At 49.0% G+C, this 19,815-nt stretch overlaps 1 protein-coding gene and 1 pseudogene across 9 annotated transcripts in view; both read left to right on the forward strand.

Annotated features, from left to right (window-relative positions):
* Hr3 (nuclear hormone receptor 3 ROR-beta) overlaps window positions 1-19,815 on the forward strand; it is a 274,259-nt gene that overhangs the window by 212,538 nt on the left and 41,906 nt on the right. The window contains exon 1 of one of the 9 annotated variants that reach the window (XM_033485622.2): window positions 13,015-13,105. The exons of the other annotated variants lie outside the window; for them this stretch is intronic. The gene's annotated coding sequence lies outside the window, so the exon portion shown is untranslated. Of the gene's footprint in view, window positions 1-13,014; window positions 13,106-19,815 lie in introns of those variants that run through there. 9 annotated transcript variants of the gene reach the window in all.
* Window positions 823-16,505, forward strand: LOC143259897 (uncharacterized; annotated as a pseudogene).

Below are 19,815 nucleotides of genomic sequence, written 5' to 3' on the forward strand. Positions count from 1 at the left end.
CGTTTCGTTTTCGAGATAATCCAGTTGGAAAATTCGTCGCATACGCGCGCTTATTGAAGGGGATTCGGCTGGCGCGTCCGATCATGGCACAACGGATCTACTTCTCGCTAATACTGGCACGCTTACTCGACGAATCTTCGGACTTAATTGTCTCGAAAACGAAGCGTCAAATCAGGAAATGTTACCGGTTATTTTCTACTCGTTCTAGCATGTAGAATCAGCCGTGTCAGTCTGTAAAGACTCCGTTGCGATTATTTCGATGCATAGACACTTATTTCAATGTTCAATTGTAGAATTAACACATTGTTGACTGAATGTCATTCCAGGAAATACGGTTACCAGTTTTTTTTCAGGACTGGTTAAAGATAGAATTTTGAAATAATAGATAGACTATAAATATTATTATATTATATTATAATAATATTAAATATTAATAATATTAATAATATTAAATAATATTAAATATTATTTTATATATATATATATATATATATCATATATATTATATATTAATATATATAATATTCGTCTTCTCAGCTAATGCAGAATTTAACAAATAAACTTTTTTGTGATAGCAATTACACATGGATGTCGTTAAATATATTTTAATAGTAGTAGTAATATATTATGTAGTTAAATATATTTGAAATGCTATTCCTATGTAACAGTAATATTATTTGCTATATGAAAAGAAAAGTAAGATGCTCGAATTCGAAGCGTCGTCGAGATTAGTATTAGCCTGTAGCTTGATACTGGACATTTGCTAACGGTAGATTCAGTAATAGACCGTGCAATAAAATGGTCATAGAATTATGTGGTAAAATGGTGATAGTACTATGTAATAAAATAGTGATGGAACTATACAATGAAATAGTGATGCAATTATGCAATGAAATAGTGATACAACTATATAATAAAACAGTGATACAAATATATATTGAAATAGTGATAGAACTATACAATAAAATAAAGAGTATATATTTATACTATAATATATACTCTTTCAAAAATCTATTTTCCCGAGCCCAGCAGCTTTCAGACGCTGAAACAATGAAATACAGAAGACGCGATATAACCTGAAACAACCAAATCGGCATTCCCATGCGAATTCCCAGCAGCCATTTACACCATGAACATGCGAAACCCGGGGCGCATTGATCGCGCAGACTTTTCATGCCGGTACGCGTTCGAAAAAAGGAAATAATTTGGTCGACGGAAAATTGCGTATCAGTTGCATGACAGCGTTGTTCAGCGAGTTTTTAGCGTTTCGCCTATCCGGCGTGCACCGTTCGAGCGCGACGCCGCCGGCCGCGGCGCGGCGCGGCGCGGAGCGGCGAGGCGCGTGCAACCGTTCCCGAGGCAGGAAATACACGTCGATCGATTCTTACGGTTGAAACTGCCTAGAAACTACCGGCATCGGTGTATTGATGAAAAGTCGCCGTCAGCGTCGGCGGGCGGCCGTCTTCTCTCGAGTGACGAGTTATCGAGCGTCGCCGTGAGACGCGGAGCGTCGTCGTTCACCGGGCCGGCTCGCCGACAACGAGATGCAAATCAGCTCCAGTATCAGCGACCGGTGCGCCGCGTAACTGACGCGATAAATCCGCGCGTAACGGGCTACAATTTATCCGTGATGTACGCGTCCGCAGCAGAACGCAGAGCCTCGGTCCCGCTCGTTCGCTCGTCCGCTCGCTCGCTCGCTCGTTCCCGATCGCGCGCGCGACGAAAATACATAATGAATGGCCGCGAGAAACGGAAGACAATGTTTAGCGGGCTGAATCGGCCGATGCGTTTCCGAGCTATTCACGTCCGGCCCGCGGCGCGGCCCGAATTCAAAAATCTTTTCGGACGATCTTGGCACCGGTTGGCCATCGATCGACCGCCGCTCCTCTCCGCTCCGGGGGCCGAACCGAAGCGGAGCCCTGCGTGCTGCTGCCGCCGCGGCGCGGCAATGTCGCAAGCGTTGCTACATCTGAATTCGCTTAAGGAAACTGTAACGGTCATTCTTGTCTGCGGCCGAGCGGGACTCCTTCGCAGTTGCGCACTCTACGTGGCCCCAAGGGCCGTTCGCTCTGCTCCCCGTTCCCGCGTCATACCATTACGTAATCATCGTGTCCACGAGAGATCGGTCATCCTCGAGTTTCGTCGTACCGGTCGCAGTGGATTCTGCCTCCTCGGCGCGGCGATCGTAGGCGACGGGTGGATCGCCGGCGTGGGCGGACCATGTTCGATGGTTACCATTCGATGGTTACCGTTCGATGATGGTTAGCATCCGATGGCCCTCGCCGATCAAATCCGCGCGCCAACTTCTCGGCCGCACGGTCTCCTTATTTCCGGTGATGATCGGACGTCGTTTCGTCGCGTGCACCTCTCGTGCTGCCGACCCGAGAGAGACGGGTCGTAGGCGTTCGAAGACCGATCGCTCGGAAGTTCGGACGTCTAGCAGCCGATGAAATCTGCATCGCGTCTGCCGCCGCTACGTAATCTGCTCCTTATTTCCGGAGATCGCCGTTCTATATTTCGCGCCGTGTATCTTTAGCCAGAAATGCACGGGCGTAGGCGGCGGGGGACCGGCTCCGGATTCGCGCGTTCCGAGCTGCCGTCGGAATAGTTGTGCCATAACAAATGGAGCGTTTTAATGGTGATTATCGTTATATAGGGTATATAATCATTAATAATAATAATAATAATAAAATAATAATAATAATATAATAGGGTATATACATCATTATACAGAGTATCGAAAAATTATGGTATTTCCGAAAAATTAGGTGTTCCTGAGGTGATTTGAAGTAACTTTTTCCTTTGCGCAAATGCGATTCGAAGCATCGTTTACGAGTTATTGAGGAAAAACAATGACCGATGAGGGGCGAGCTCGTCTGACGCTAGGCGGCCGAGCCAATCAGCGGAACTGGGCTTCGTGCGCTCGTTAGCTCGGACGTCTAGCGCCAATCGTGCTCGCCTCTCATTGGTCAGTGTTTTTCCTCAATAACTCGTGAACGATGCCTCGGACAACATTTTTGTAAAGGAAAAAGTTACTTCGAATCACCTTAAGAACTCCTCATTTCTTGGAAATACCATAATTTTGGGACACCATGTATATACCTTGAATAGGACCCGGTATTTCAGCTTATCGGCTGATTAAGATGTTCGTAGCTGAAGTGGCATGTTTCGGTTGAATATTTATTCATCACTAGCAGAAGATGCTCTAATTCGAAGTGTCGTCGAGATTAGTATTAGCGCGTAGCTCGATACTGGACATTTGCTAACGGTAGATTTAGTAAAATGGTGATAGTACTATGTAATAAAATAGTGATAGAACTATACAATGAAATAGTGATACAATTATGCAATGAAATAGTGATACAACTATATATTGAAATAGTGACACAACTATATAATAAAATAGTGATACAAATATATATTGAAATAGTGATAGAACTATATAATAAAATAGTGATAAAACTATTTAATAAAATAATGTTACAACTATATAATATGATAGTGATAAATAAAATAGTGATACAACTATATAATAAAATAATGATAAAACTATGTAATAAAATAATGTTACAACTATATAATGTGATAGTGATACAACTATATAATAAAATAGTGATACAACTATATAATAAAATAATGATAAAACTATATAATAAAATAATGTTACAACTATATAATAAGATAGTGTTACAACCATATAATAAAGTAATAACAAATCTATATAATAAAATAATGACAAAACTATATAATAAAATAATGTTACAACTATATAACATAATAGTGTTATATTATATATATATTAGCTTATCGGTTAATTAAGTCGATCGTACCTGAAGCGGCACATTTCGATTGAATATCTATTTACGTTTGCGATTAATAATCGATTCACCCGTTCAAAAGCAGAAGACGCTCGAATTCGAAGCGTCGTCGAGATTAGTATTACCACCTAGCTCATATCCTCCAGGGAATAGGATCGTTCGGGATACGAAAAAGTCGACGTATCAAGGTTTCAACGTTGACGTTTCAAAACGGCTCTCCAGCTGACCGCCATCGTTTCCCCGAATATGGCTGGCGTACAATTTTTCACGGCTACCGACCCGTACGACCAACCCGTCGAACATACACATCCACCGTCCCGCGCTATCTTGTCCAGCCCCTGTACATTCTGATCGGTCGGTCGCCGATGTTCCGAGAAAAGGAGGTAGCTCGATTTTTGCCGCGTCAGACACAATATTTTCTCTGCGTACGATAAGAGAGACGATAGCGAACGGTGTAGTATCGGTAACCTAGATAGAATCTGCGCGTCGCAGCCGGACGATCCGCTAATCGTGCTTCCAGCGAGCGTTGGTCGCTCGCTGGAAGGGAAGAAGAAAAAGAAGGAGAAGAAAAAAAATGCCGCGGCAAGTCAGTCTGCCGCGCGCGCTTTGGTAGTTCCGCGAATGTGTATGCGGCGAGTCAAAGAAGGGCGAAGAAAGGAGCGAAATATTAAAAGCGCGCGGAACGCTTGCACCGTGGCTCATAAGAACCTACCTCCATGCTGATTATTCTATAGCCTGACCTACATTCATTCCCGAGATTCACGCCGCTCGCGACTGCCGACGACAAACGCGCGCGCGCGCTCGCTCGCTTCGGCGGCTGCACGCAACGGCGGCTGTCTGCGAGCCCCGCCGCGGCGTACCAGCGGAGAGGAAACGCAATAAAAAGATGCTCGGATGAACGGAGGAGCGGCGGCCGGTCTCCGGTTTCCCGGCGTTCAACGCCGAATCCGTGAGAGAGAGAGAGAGAGAGAGAGAGTCGCGGCGAAAACGGCCACGCGGTACGTGAAATTTTCAGGCGGCCGGAGAGCAGGTGCATCGCGTCAAACCTCCGCGGAACAATTATCATTAAGCCGGGCGCGCGGCGGCGGGCTCGGCTGTTCGCCGCGTCACCCTTTTAAACGCCGACGGATTAAGTCACAAGTTACGTAACACTGTTATTGTCTGGGAGCGAGTCGGAAGGGTCGCGAGAAGTTGCCCCAGAAGCGCCGCGGATAAAACGCCGATTCTGGATCCTGCCGCGGAAGGATTGCGCCGGCCGCGTTGCCGATTCTTTCCGACAATTACGGTATGCAAATCGCGTTGCGGCCGGTTGCGAGGTGGGAATAACGAGACCGCCGGTTTATGCCTCCGCGTTCTTGCCAACCGATCGAATCGAATGTCCAACGTTCAAACGCGGTGCTTGGATCAGGGTTTGGAGAACCGTTGCGATATCGGCCTCGGCTTCCGAGACTGTTATGGATTCTAATGATACAGGGTTCCCCGGAAAGAATCTCATCCGATTTCAAAAATTTATATTTTAAAAAATTACACACAGGAAATTATAATTCAAACACGAATATAACGGGAAAATGTGTGAGTTTTTGTTTACAAGCGTTCAATATGACTTCCTTTCGTTGCACGTATGATATCATTGCGATATGAAAGTTCTTGCCAAACACGGTGCAATGTATCTCTGGTAATTGTTTGTACAGCATCACAAATGCGTTTTTTCAGTTCATTTACACTTGTAGGTAAAGGTGGTACAGAGACAAGATCCTTCACAAATCCCCAAAGGAAGAAGTCGCATGGGGTTAGGTCGGGTGATCTCGGAGGCCAACTGTGTAGAACCATATTATCGGATGAACTGCGACCAATCCAACGGTTTGGTACATGAGAAAAAAATAATGAAAAGTAAAACTCGCACATTTTTCCGTTATATTCGTGTTTGAATTATAATTTTCTGTGTGTAATTTTTTAAAATATAAATTTTTGAAATCGGATGATTCTTTCCGGGGAACCCTGTATATTTTCAATTTTTGACCCCTCAAGAAAAATTGTATCTTTTAACCGAATCTCGATTATCATCCCTCTAATATTATTAAATTGATCTTATTGATTAATTCCTTCACGATTTAATATTTTATCTATTTCTTTTTGTAATTATATTATAATAGAATTCCTAGACTTATCAAAAAAATTCTTCTACCCGAATTTAATCATCTTCGTTACTATAATTATTCTTATTTTAAACTTAAACTTATTAAGACTATTCCCATATATTTTTACTCCAACCAGACATATATCTATCAATTTATCTATATCTTTTATATTACGAGTTACATTTATACTTTATGGATGATTAAAAAGGGTGTACGTAGGATAGGTGTAAGGGTGTACGTAGGATTTAGGTGTATGTAGAATCTATATTTTTAACCGGATAGCGGTTGCAATTTGTTTAAAAATTGTTATTACAATATGTAATTACTAGACTGCGGATTTTGTGCATTCATGTCAAAAGCGCGTAGGCATATTAGAGAACAGTAAATGCAAAGGATAAATTTAACAGTGCTGGTAGATTTTTTTTCAAATTGTTATAAATGTTACGGAAGAAAATAAATGTTTATTTAACTTTCGTTTGTTGCATAATGGTTCGCAGTCTGGTACAGTAAATTCTGCCTAATTGACGCACAGCTTGTAAGCAAAAATGGACAATTCGAGAAGAGGAGATACGATTATTTCCAAATTGTCTATTCTTGTTTCCAAGCTGAGCGCCAATTAGGGAAAATTTACTGTAATTGCACCGCATATGCTCGATTTTCTTCAGATCTCGTTTAAATACAATACTTTTATGAAAATATATAATTTAATCAAAAATATCAAAGTGTATATCCTTCTCAACCAATCAGCTGTTCATTCTGTTGATTCTGACGATTATAATCGTCACGACGAAGCGGCGACATTTTGTGTTACGACTAGACAACGGATCTTCGTGCAAAATAAAAATTTCCTACATCGATTGAAAGAAACAGAAATCAAATGAGAATAAATTGCCTCTGCCAATAATTCTGCAAACCTTTAAATTCTTCTTGCGCCTTCACAATTTTACATCTCAACAATTCATTTTTACCATAAACGCATAAAATCCGCGATCTAGTAATGTACTCGTCTATAAAACAGCTAATTGCTTAATATCCGAAGGAAATGCAACGTATTTGCTGCATAAAACGGCGCTGTAACCGAAATCCAGAACCGATAAATAACCGCGTCACTTCGACACGTTCCGAATTCTTCGATTTAACGATCATTGAAATTACAAAGATCCAACGGGGAATTTATTCGATAAAGTTTCATTGCGCGTGCGTTGCAATAAAAATCTGGATAAATATGTGCTCGACGTTTTTATGTAGCGTCATAAAATCGTTGCTTCCCCCACCACCGATTCCGCAAAGCCGGTGTCATTGGTCCGCAGAGAGCGAGCCGCATTCCCGCTTTCGTGGAAGCCGTGCCGAATTGAAAATAGACGCAAAGGATTCAACGATCGGCCGAAAATGAATTGTCTTGTCTTGTTGGACTGGCGAGACGCTCGGACGATTGGCACTCCGCTGGAGCGTATCGCGGAGGACAGCGCGAATTAGTGCTGTCACTCGTTTCCTCGCTAGGATGTCTGACATCATTCGTCGTCGTCGGGGGGAGAAGGGGGCAGGGGGCCGCGCGGGGACGGCAAACTTCGCGGCGAGTTCCTAAGTGTCATGGAAATAAACATCAACTTCGGCCGGAGTAATTTGTGCCGAGTCTCGGGGCTTTACGGAGTTACGGCCGATCGAAGGCGATGTTTCGACATCCTCGCGCCGCGCCGCGCCGTTCCGTCCGCGTTCGCCGCGCGGCGCGGCGAGAAAACGCGCGGAGCGGCTCTTACGGGGAACAAGTTCTGATTCACCTGGTGTAAATTTACCCGACAGCTGATCAGCAGCGTGCTCGGGATTGGCTCGCGGCTCATCCTTCGCGATTCCGAGTTCAACTCGCGCCGGCTCCGCCGCCTGGATCCGCCGATTTTTCACCATTTATGGCACGGCCTTCGACCGGTACATAAACGGGCATCGAGCGCCACGCTAAAAGGCGCGCCGTGTTCCTCCTCTGCGCCGCGAGACCGACGCCGAATTACCCCTCGCCGTATCGCCGAGTAAAAGGAACGAAACTGAAACAAGTTTGCATTGCAAAGGGGCCTCGAAGATTCCCGTTATGCAACCCGCCCCGCCTCTATCGAGCGGAACTTTTCGGCGGGCGACGAATCTTCCGACTACGCTTTTCGAAAACTACGCTCGAGTTGAGCGGTTTTCGGAACGGTCCGATCTACTATTCAGCCTATTTCCGCGGAATAACGAGTCACACACGCGTAGCGCATCTTCCGAGCCAAAATGCGCGGCGGAGATGCATGTTCCACTGTTCCGTTTCACACTCGGACGCCGAACCCTTTCGACAAAAATACGACTATGTTTTATAGATCATTTATAACTTCATTTGTCAATCTTTATCAATCTTTATCAGTTTCGTACACGATTTCGCGGATCGCAGTACCTGTTTGGATTCGTTTGTGTCCTTAGTCGGTGGTTAATTTTTTTTAAAGCATTTTTCCGAAGCAATTTCTAGACGTTCTTAACATTTTTAATAATGTAACGCGTTGTCTCGCGGTGTTAGGGTCGTCAGTATCTTTTGTCAATACAGTCAATTCTCCCTGATTGACAATCAGATTGTGCATAAAAATGGACAATTTGGGAAGAGGAGATACGATTTATTTTATTTTATTTATTTATGTTTATTTTACAGTTGTTGACAACCGGTAACTATAAAAACGATTCGCGAGGCTCGAAATTCCCAAATTGTCCATTATTGTGTACAATCTGAGCGTCAATTAGGGAGAATTTACTGTACTTGGCTGTCGACTCAATGCTCCAATGGCGGACCTTTTTGACAACAATGTAACAGAGTATGTTTAGATTGCTTTATAGTATCATTTATTAATTTATTCGACAGTTGTAAAAATAATCCGCCGGTCAAGGGTTAATGCTACATCTTTAAATCAACTTTTAACCCTTTGCACTCTGAGCCATTTTAACTGAAAATCTAAAATGATTTTTCTGATCTACGCTGTCTCTATTTTATCTGACAGAGCGCATTTTATGCGTGCGAAATCGAGTCCTTGTGACTTATACAACAATTTAACAATTATATATAATTATATATAATTATAACAATTATTATAATAACAAATTTAACAATTTGTCAAATCTAAATTTTCTCGATGTAAGAATTATTTTCGAATGTGATATAAACATCTTTTAGCGGTGCCTCGGGGTCACCACTCCTGCGCAAAGGGTTAAATGTTTCTTGACTTGAACGCAACATTGAACGGTCTTAAAATATCCGAAGATCGCTCGATTTGTCAATAAGAACGCGCGCGAGTTGAGAGAACGGTGGACCAAAATCGCAAGCAAACCCCTCGCGTCGAATTTTCGCGAATTCCGCGTCGGTCTGCAAAACCCGTTCGAACGGCAAACAGAGCTAACTGGGTTGCGCTAACTTTTCGAACGCATTGTCCCCGGTGCACCGTTTCACCTCGCCCATCTGCTAATTAATTTATCACGCAAATTATATTTTACCGTGCTCCCCATTCATTTTTTCAAGCCGGCCTCTCTCCGGCACAACAAAGACGGCGCGCGATCGCTGCGAGCCGGTGTCTCATTAGAGGGTGTCAAGAGAAGGAAACACCGGGCCGAAATTACATAACGCGCGCGCGAGAGAGAGTATCGATCAGCCCCGTCTCCGAATACCTACTCGAGCGACGTTGAACGACGTTGAACGGGATTTCTCGGGTGTTTTCGCCCGACGACGACGTCGCCTCGTCGCCGACGTCGGACGAAAGCAAGAAACGGAGGATCTCGTCGGATGCGTGCACGCATCACCGGCAAGTCGGGCGGGCGCGTATACACGCGTGCAGAAGCGCGAACGCGCGCGTTCCTCGGCCCGCTTATCGTGGTGTTCGCCGCTTATCGGTCCCAGCTATCGGGCCATTTCATCGTGTAAATTCCAGCGCGGCGAACGACGACGACTGTGTCGCCGTCGGCGCGCGAACCACTGGAACCGACGGCGAGGAGACATATCGCCGGGGCGATTATTTATTTGCGAAACGTATTTATAGAGTATTACGCGGTGCAGGTTGGCAACCTCGTGCACGGTTATGCAATAAACGAGAGAAGGAGCGAAAGGGACATGGGAAGAGGGGGGAGGACGACCGAGGGAACGGCTTGAAGTGAGAGGAAGCGATGCCCGCGGCCGCTGGGGCAGAGACAATAACACCGCGGTGGGGCGAGCTGCGAGCCTATGGAGGGACAAGGATGGGGATCAAAGCTCGCCGCTGGTGGGGGGAGAACGCGGTGGGGAGAGGCGCGCGCGTGTCCAAGAGAAAGAACGAACCTCTAAAGGAGTTATTTGGAAATAGGTGGCCTGGCGGGGGAGGGGAGGGGGGCGATCGGGGTTGGCGAGCATGAGCCACGGAAATCGTGGAACGATCGACGAGGAGGGGGAGCGTCGAAAAAGAGAAAAAAAAGAAAAGTAAAACGGCGTACGGGATCGCGCGTATAGGAGAGAGGCGCGATCGTGGCACGAAAATTCGTGCCGGGTGGGCCGAACGGTGGACGAGGTTTCTGGAATATACGTGTACGTACACATGTGCGCCAGCGTTTAGGCGGGAGGGGGGGGGGCGTCGAAGGACACCGGCGTTGCGTGATGATAATATCAATGGGGGGATCTAAGAACAAATGGAAACGTTACGGACATTTTTGTCGGTTAATTGGAAAACGTGATTGCCCGGCTGGGAGAGCCGCCGGGAATCGCCGCGTGGCGTACGAACCAGTCGGATGCGATCCGCGATTGCGAAGCTAATCGGAAAAACCGGCTGATCGGCCGATCGAAAGCCCTTCAATGAGCGAGCGAGCGAGCGAGCGCCGTGTTGCATTAAGTGCATTATGCGCGGGACAAAAACGAAAGTGACCTTGGCACAAATGCCTAAAGCGTACGCCGATCGTAGAATCGCATTAACACTGAATATAAATTCAAACCGATTGTTACGCGCCGTGTAGCAATCCCGCGCCGGTCAAGATGCAATAGTCCACTCGGTAAGCAGCAGTTGCGAAACGTAGGAGTTGCGACGCGTCCGCGGCGACGAGCCGGTGATGCGGCAGAAGCTGCGACGCGATCCGGCGTTTCCGCGTCTTCCGGCCGCGACATTGTAACAGCGGGGGGAACTCGAAATTCGTCGTCCATCATAGTATCGCGTTACCATCGGCTAATAAATATAGAATCCGAACGCGTTATTTCGGGGTGGCTCGATAAACGCGGAAGCGTGGCCATAAAAGAGCGACGCGCCTACCCCTCGGTCCCATTCGGATTGCACTTGCGGCGATAAAAAACGCCGGCTGACGGTCGTTAATTGGAAAAGGAACTGCTCGTAAAGACGCCACTCTTGTCGAGCATCGTCTCTAATTCCATTATCCGTCTTTCGGCTCAATCGGAGCCGTGCTCGTAAACGGAACGGCAACAAACGGTAAACCATCCTCGTGGTTCTTTAATTAGTCGAGGCGGTGGCGTCGGGGCAAGGACGGTCATCCCTGAAAGACAAACTTTCCGGGGCCGCGGTTTCCGAACACCGCCCGAGGGGGAAACACGATACGCACGTGTATTTAGGAGCCGGTGCCCTTAACGAGCCGCCACTAATAAAGTTAACGCGGCATCGGTGGCGAGTGGCGACGCGAGGAGACGCGACGCGCCACGAGAGACCAGATCGGAAAGCGCGCCGAAACGCGTTCGTGATACCGTTCGGCCGTTTCCGCGGCCCGTCGGCCCTCCACGGCAAGCGATAATTACTCGGCTCGGTCGCTCGGTCTCGCTCGCCTCTGCCCGCCGATACTCGGCTTGCGAGGGTGGTGGGGCGCCGACAAAACGAGCGGGTGGGGAGAGCGAAGGGTGAGGCACTCGGCCATCATCGGCGGAGGCGCGCACAGTTCAGTGACCCGACGCAGCGTCATTCTATGACGGGGGGGCGCGGGGGGTTCTGACATATTGTGAGATGCCAACCCGCTAACGCCGGTCCCCGAAAAACACCTCTCTCCGTTTCACTCCCGTCTAGCATTCCTTCTCTGTCCCCCTCGTTCCCGATCCCCTCCCCCTTTTTTCTGTTTCCGTCTTTCTCTCTCTCTCTCTCGCTCTCTCTCTCTCTCATTCTCACTGTCTCTCTCTCTCTCTCTCTTCCCCAACTATCTGGCTTCGGTTCTTTTTTTCCTCGGTTCACTCCCGCTCCTTCCCCCTCCATTTTGTCTATCTCTGTCGTTATATCGCTCTCCCCCTCCCCTTTTCTTTGTTTCTTTTCTCTGTCTCCTTCCTCCTCCCTCCGGCCGCGTTATCTCTCCTTCCTCTCCCTCTCGCTCTTTTCCATGCCGGTCTCCTTTCTTTCCCGATGACTCGCGTTTGAACGCGGGAGGTTCATCAAACCCCCGAAATATATTCATGCCGCGCAGAGTTTCCGCGAGTTTTCCCGAGCGGGCCCGAGCAGGAAGCGCGATCGCGTGACGCGCGCCGCCAGTACGAACCGAACCGAACGGAACGGAACGGAACGGAACGGGACGGGACGTGTATGTACCGCGTGTTGCGCGGCTCGCCGCGTTCCGGACGACCGATTGGATCCACCTATCGTGCGTGTGTGTGCGAGTGCGTGAGAGGCTCCCGAAATTGCCGCGGAGGAAGGAAACGTGGAGGCATCGTGGCTCGGCTAGTGCGCGCGTGTGCGGGCCTACACGTGTGCGTGCATGCGTGCGTGCGTGCGTGCATGCATGCGTGCGTGCGTGCGTGCGTGCGTGCGTGCCAGTGGTCCGGCTCAGCCGAGGAGTACGTTCGCCTCCGTCGTTTCTCCGGCGCGCGTGTACCAGCATTTTCCTCGTTTGGCCCTCTTCGTTTCTTTCTCCGGGCCCGTCCATTCTCCTTTCTCCCCTTTCTCCGTCTCCGGCGACTGTTGTTCCAGCAGTCGGCTCGTTGTCACCTCGGTTCGAGCAACGCCGGTGCCTCGCTCGTCCCGGAATTTCGTCGCGGACGAGCTCTCTCGCGATCGCCGTTTGTTTGGTCCACCGTGGGTGAACGCGGCCACGGTGCTGTGCTGAACGTGTTACCAAACGCCGCGAGTTCGGTGCCGCATTCCGCGTGTCGTTCGTGCGTGTTAAGTGCAGCCAACAAAGTGATCATCGTCGCTGGAAAGGCTCCAGGTGGAAAACACGCGACCTCTTCCCGTTTCTCTGTGTCCCTCCCCCTCCTCCTCCTCCTCCTCCTTCTTCGTGTACGTGTCTGTGATCGGCCGGCCTCTCTGTGTGTGCGTGCGCGCGCCCGCGGACGAGCCGCCGCGCGAGCGCTGGCCCGGTGCGCGCGTGCATCCGTCCGTGTGGCACGCCTCTAAGTGTGGAGTTTGTTTTGCATGCGGCGCTTGCGCGGCCGTTCCGCGACGATTCGCGTGCACGCGCGACCAACTCGCGCCGCGCAAGAGACTCTCTGTTGTCGCGGTGAAAACCATCGGCTATTTGTGAACCGTCCGCGACCTGGTCCCATCGGGACACACCGCGACGAATCACCCAGGAACACCCCTTCCAACGTAACAGGCGCTCGGCGATCATGAAACATCGCCAAAGTTGACACATTCGATCTCGAACCTATCTTACATCTTCGTTTTCCAAATCGAGATACGCGCGAAGCTCGAACTCGACTATCTTCGTCCTCGGTTTTTTAAAACCAGGCACAAGCAGCTATCTTCAGTAATGTCTTTCCAATTGACGCTCAGATTGTCCATGAAAATGGACTGTTTGGGAAGAGAAGATACGATCGTTCGAGCTTTGCAGCTCGTTTTTATGAGTGTTGATAATCGATAACTATAAAAACCAGTTGCAAAGCTTGAATTAGCAAGGCTCCTCTTCCCAAATTGTCGATTTTTGTGGACAATACGAGTGTCAGTAATGTCTCTCCAATTGGCGCTTAGATTGTCCACCAAAAATGGACAATTTGGGAAAAGAAGATACGATTGTTCGAGTCTTGCAGCTCGTTTTTATAACTATTGAAAATCGATAACTATAAAAACCAGTTGCAAAGCTCGAATTAGCAAGGCTCCTCTCCCCAAATTGCCGATTTTTGTGGACAATCTGAGTGTTAGTAATGTCTCTCCAATTGACGCTCAGATTGTCCACCAAAAATGGACAATGTGGGAAGAGAAGATACGATCGTTCGAGCCTTGCAGTTCGTTCTTATAACTTATGTCAGTTGCAAAGTTCGAATTCGCAAGGCTCCTCTTCCCAAATAGTCGATTTTTGTGGACAATACGAGTGTCACTAATGTCTCTCCAATTGACGCCCCGATTGTCTCTCCAATTGTCAACAACTATAAAAACGAGACGCAAGGCACGAATAAATCGTTGTATCTCCGCTTCCCAAATCGTCGACTTTTGTGGACAATCTGAGCGTCAATTAGGGAGACATTACTGTACCATGCTGGCGGTTTACTCTCGGTAAACAGTATCTCACTTTCCAGTTTGTAATTCGTAGATTTCCCACGCGCTCCTACGAAACCTACTCGAAAACGGGAAGGGCTCAAAGCATCGTGTCCAAGGTGACCGAGTCAGATTGCATCATCGTCCGATAAACGGCTGCGAGGACCAGCAGCTCGGTCGCGAGGATCCCCCCGATCTCGCTGGTCCCGGGGGCTAAAAGGATATTGCGAAACCCATTAGCGGGTCCGCGCTCGAAAGTTGACAGTACCGTTCGTGTAATAGGTGACGCGAGTTGGAAGACGCTTGCCCCCTCCCCCTCCCCTCTCCGTCGGCATTAAACGACAGATGATGCGAGACAGAGTTGCCGTGTACCAGCCGCGCGCTCCGACAATTGGGTATTACGCTTATGGAGACCGTGTCGACACGTTGCCCGCGCCGCGCCGCGTCGCGCGTTTCTTATTTCGCTTTGTCGCGGTCGCTAGGTTTCTCCCGATTGGTATTCAGCGGCGCGCCGTCGGCGTCCAAAGCCGCTTGCGTGCCCAATTTTTATGCAGAGACGCGCGAGATCGCGTCTGCCGTCTAGCGGCCAAGACTACTTTCTACTGAATTCTGCGTAAATCGCGCGCTCGTGCTCGTGCGCTCGCGCTCGCGCGCGCGCGCGATCGTAGGAACTTTCGGTTCGTCCTCTCGACGACGGCGGCGGCGACGGTAGCTTTTACTTTTCGAGCGAACCTTGACTGATCGTGGAAACATTAGACGCGGAGGGATCACCGCCGCGGTGCGGCGAGCGCGCGCGTACGGACGACGATAGCGCCGGCGGCGTAGTAAATCTAACGTCGTTTGTTAGATAGCGAGGCGGCGTCAGCGTCGCTGGCTAGGCAGCGTAGTTATCGAGCCGAGCGATCGGCTGAAAGTTTTAATCCGGCGCGGGGTATCGCGGCGCTATCTTTCCACGATTTTCGCCGATGTAAACACCGCGCGGCGGTTTCGGTTCACGGTGGAAGGGGAGGGGTAGGGGGGAGTGTTGCGCCGCGTCTCGAGTTTCAGCAGCAGCAGCAGCATCGAAGTCTCCGAAATTAGAAAGTTTCGAGCCTAGGTTGTTGATAGACATATATTACGGCTTCTTCAGACACGGCACTTCGCGTGTTCCGATTCTCTCATTTCCGCCATAAAATCTGACGACGCGCCGCGCCGCGCCGGCTCCGTTCTCCGTTCGTCGCTTTAAAGTCCTTCTCCCTCGCCTCGCGGTTATCTCGGATGGAAGCGGTCCGAGGCAACCGGCGAAACAGAAATAAGAGAGAGAGAAAGAGAGAGAAAGAGGGAGAAAGAGGACGGTACAAGGAAGTAGTTCAGATTTCGTTATTTCCGGATGTGTTAGGCGAGCGGCCGCGCCGTTCGCAGATTCGCGTCCTAAAATTTTCAGCCGACCACTTTCGAGCCAGAGCTTCGGGTTCGACAGTTCCGGACGCGCCACGGTTACGCCGTTTGCCTCTTTCCATTTGCTTCTCCGCTTCCTGCCCCTCTCTCTCCCTCTCTCTCTCTCTCTCTCTCTCTCTCTCTCTCTCTCTCTCTCTCTCTCTCTTTCTCTTTCTGGAAAATCTTCGAGGCAGCCGTTCCAGAGAAGTTACGGGTCTACGTGATTAACTGGTTTCGACTCGGCCGGGTTCGTAGGTAGCGGTATCTTTTCGCTGTCCGGCTCGATTTATTTATCCGCCGCGCGGAATCTCCTCAAGCATCGAACTTGGAACGAGGGAGTCGATAAGGAACAATGCGACAAAGTATCGCTGATTTATAGACGGACGAGCGGGGCTCCTTTTCTCAGCCTCTTCCCCCTCCCCCCGGTATCCTCTCTATTAAAATCGCGCGCTGATTGCCCCGCGGGCCAGTGTCCTGGGGACAGGATAACAAGCCGAGATAGTCGCCTTCTCTTTTACTGACGTCATTTGACCCCGGAGCGGCGCACGGTGGGGCGTCGCGACGAAGCTGTGTCAAAATCGAAGAACTTTCGATAGAAACGCGATAAAGCGATGACGCTTTTTATACTAAAGAGGAGAGAAAGTATAATATAAATGTATAAATAAGTAGTATATATAATATATATAATAAAGAATTATATAACTACATAACTAACTAATTATTATAATTATATGGCTATAATAATAGTATATATAATATATATAATAAAGAATTATATAACTATATAACTAACTAATTACATAATTATATGACTATAATAATGGTATATATAATATATGTTACATAATTATATGACTATAATAATAGTATACATAATATATGTTACATAATTATATGACTATAATAATAGTATATATAATATATGTTACATAATTATATGACTATAATAATGGTATATATAATATATTTTACATAATTATATGACTATAATAATAGTATATATAATATATGTTACATAATTATATGACTATAATAATAGCATATATAATATATTATATGTACACTTATATATATACTATTATTATAGTCATATAATTATATAATTAGTTAGTATAGTTAGCAATACTTATATAATTAGTTATAGCATTAGTTAGTATATGTATAAATAACAAATATAGCATAAATGAATGTACGACCTCGAAAATTTACGTTCAACTTGAAATATTCCAACAAAGTTCTCTGTTTCATCCAATACCATATACAATTAAATCTTCTTGTGACACGTTACAGATCATTTTCCGTAAGATCTCGACACGCCGATTTCAAATCCGGTCGCAAAATTCATCCACCGCTGCAAGCTATCGATAACGAATTATCGGACCATCGAATTCCCGTTTCAACGAGAAGCTCGCGATTCCGTTACATTTCGTTCGCTTAGATCGATCTTCTTCAAAATCCCGAAGCGATTAGGTAAATCTAGCGACCGGTTCTACGGGAAACGTTGTACAACATGGTGTCATCGAAAAACATCCATCTGTACACAGTATCGTAATAAATCACAATTTTACCGCAATGTTTCCGGTTCGACGTGAACTCTCTCGTCGAGCGTTAAAAGTTTCTCGCGCCGCACAGTCTCTCTATTTTCCCCATAATCCGCAACATCTGCGGCGTTCACGTAAATCAAAAGTTCTTCGATTTCGAGACGCACAACATCCGTCGCTCGGCCCCGCCGCGCGGGGTCCGCCGTCCCCGGGGGGGCGACCGAGGGAGGGGAGAGGGCAGAACCCAGCTGGTCGCGTCGGCTCGCCGAAGCGAACGAGCGGCGACGCGCGAGCCTCCGCCGCGTGGACAAAGGATCGCGGGGCCTGACATTTAGCAAAATAATTCGCGAGCGTTTATCTATTTCCGTCCGGACGGGGGGAAGAAGCGGAGGGGAGGGGGGGCCGGGGGAATTAGACGCTGGTCACTCGAGAACCGAGGCTCCGCGACGCGCGCGTTTCGCGATCCAGCCGACTGATTCCGATAACTGCGCGCGGCGGCCTAATCTCCGGGCATCGTTTCGCCGGCCGGGTGCGTTGGAAACGTTCGTCGATCGGCGCCGATAGCGGGCCGAAACTACGCGCCTAGTCACGGCCGGACGAAGGAAAAAAAAACTCGTCTCGGTTTGTAGAGCGGATCCCCGGCGTTCGTCTGGTGCGACCGGCTCGCACTGTCGACGGGTTTGGACGGTGTCCAAGGGTTATACGGTGGCCGCGGGGGGTCCCGCGGGGTCCGGCGGGGGCGGCTTTTGCGAGCGGACGGGATCGAACGCCGGGAACCCTCTGTTTCCGCAATTTAGCAAACGGTGTCGCTTTGTCGGGCCCGCGTGTATTTACCTCGGCAGACGTTCGGCGCGCCCGTGATCGTGTGCGTGATCGTGAACGAGCGGGTGATACGCGCGCGCGGGGTGCGCGAGGAGGTAAAAGACGCGGAGGAACGGTGCGGCGGCCGGGCGAAGCGAGAACCTGTGGGAGGGAGGGGGCACAAAGCGACTTCGATTTCGGGAGTTCCGGGTATAGTGGCCGGCGCTGCACTCTCCTCGAGGCAACGGCATGACGCACGTCAAAGATGCGAGCGTGTCGGGTGACTGTACTCTGGGTTCATCGTTCTCGGTTATGTAATGTTCGACCGTATGGTGCAAGCGCCTCGACGCTACTCGTGGCGCTAGAGTTGTCGGACGAGAGAAGCACAATATACAGAGCCGAGCCGCACCGAATCCTCTTCGCTCCAATACAGTAGTCGGCTCGGCTGGCCTGTACGAGCGATGCACACACGCGAACCGCAAGCTCTCCCTCTCTCTCGCTCTCTATCTCTCTTTCTCCCTTTCTATCTATATCTCTGTCTCTCCCTTTCCATCTCTCGCTCGGTCTCCATCCGTCTCTCTCCGTTTGGCAGCCTGAATCTTTCGCCGCCGCTCTCTCTCTCGCTCTCTCGTTCGCCTTCTCTCTCTCTCTCTCCCTCTCTCTCTCCGTCGAACGGCAGCGGCACCCTCTCTCGCCTCTCTTTCGCTTTAGCGCCCTCGCAGCGCGATATAGGCACACGTTACCGAGCTGAGAACGAAAATAGAGGGCAACGGGAGCCACTGCAGCAGCCGCATTTCTTCTCTTTCTCTCCTTTCCCCAGGGGAGTCTTCTCGCATTTTTCTCATTCCTGTCGGCCCCGTGTGTCGACACCGACGCGTCGCGAGCCACCGCGCGATTCCCGCTGATAAAACGTCGGGGCTTTATCAGAAATTTCGCGGCAACCGGTGGTGACACACATTCGCCCGGCGAGAAAGACCACATCGAAACTACATCGAGTATTAGCTCTATCTCTCCAGCTCGCGATGTTCGCCGAATCTTTTTATCGCGCGCGCGAACTCCGCGAAATCCCTGAAAGCCGCGTAACGCTGCTGTTTACGGCCGAGCGGAGAGACGCCGGTCGTAAAACGGTGTTCTTAAAGAGCGCGGAGACATCGCGGTGCACCTATCGCCTGGTTTCCGAACGCTTTTTTTGCCGGCCACGACGGCGAACGGATCCGTTTCCGGGGGAAGAATACGTTCGGTAAAAGTTTCGTCGACGCGAATCGGCTGTTCGAATCGCGAAACCATTTTCACGCGTTTCGAGAGCGCCCCGGCGTCCGGGGCTCTCCCCTCGCGGTCGGATTATTTCGATTGCTATCGCGCGGCCGAACACGATCCAGGCCGAGGAGGAAGTGATCGACGAGCGCCGGCGGGGTCCCAGGTCGAATACAAAATTTGTCGCGTGCTTCCCGCCGATGATGCCGCGCGGGACACGAGGCCGGATTGATTTAGGGTTGGTTCGGGCGGAGATCGCGGGGTGTATTCTTGGTCGAAATCCAGGTTATAGGGCGTATAAATAGGCTCGCCTGGAAATTACTTTCGGGAGCACGCCGGAATTAATACTTTTAATCCCGGGTACGTGTAGCTGCCTCCCCTCGACCGTCCGCTCGATAACGTTCCGCGGCGATTTCGCGGCACCGCGCGCGGT

Source organism: Megalopta genalis, chromosome 7, assembly GCF_051020955.1.
Source record: "Megalopta genalis isolate 19385.01 chromosome 7, iyMegGena1_principal, whole genome shotgun sequence".
In the NCBI taxonomy this organism is placed as follows: domain Eukaryota; kingdom Metazoa; phylum Arthropoda; class Insecta; order Hymenoptera; family Halictidae; genus Megalopta; species Megalopta genalis.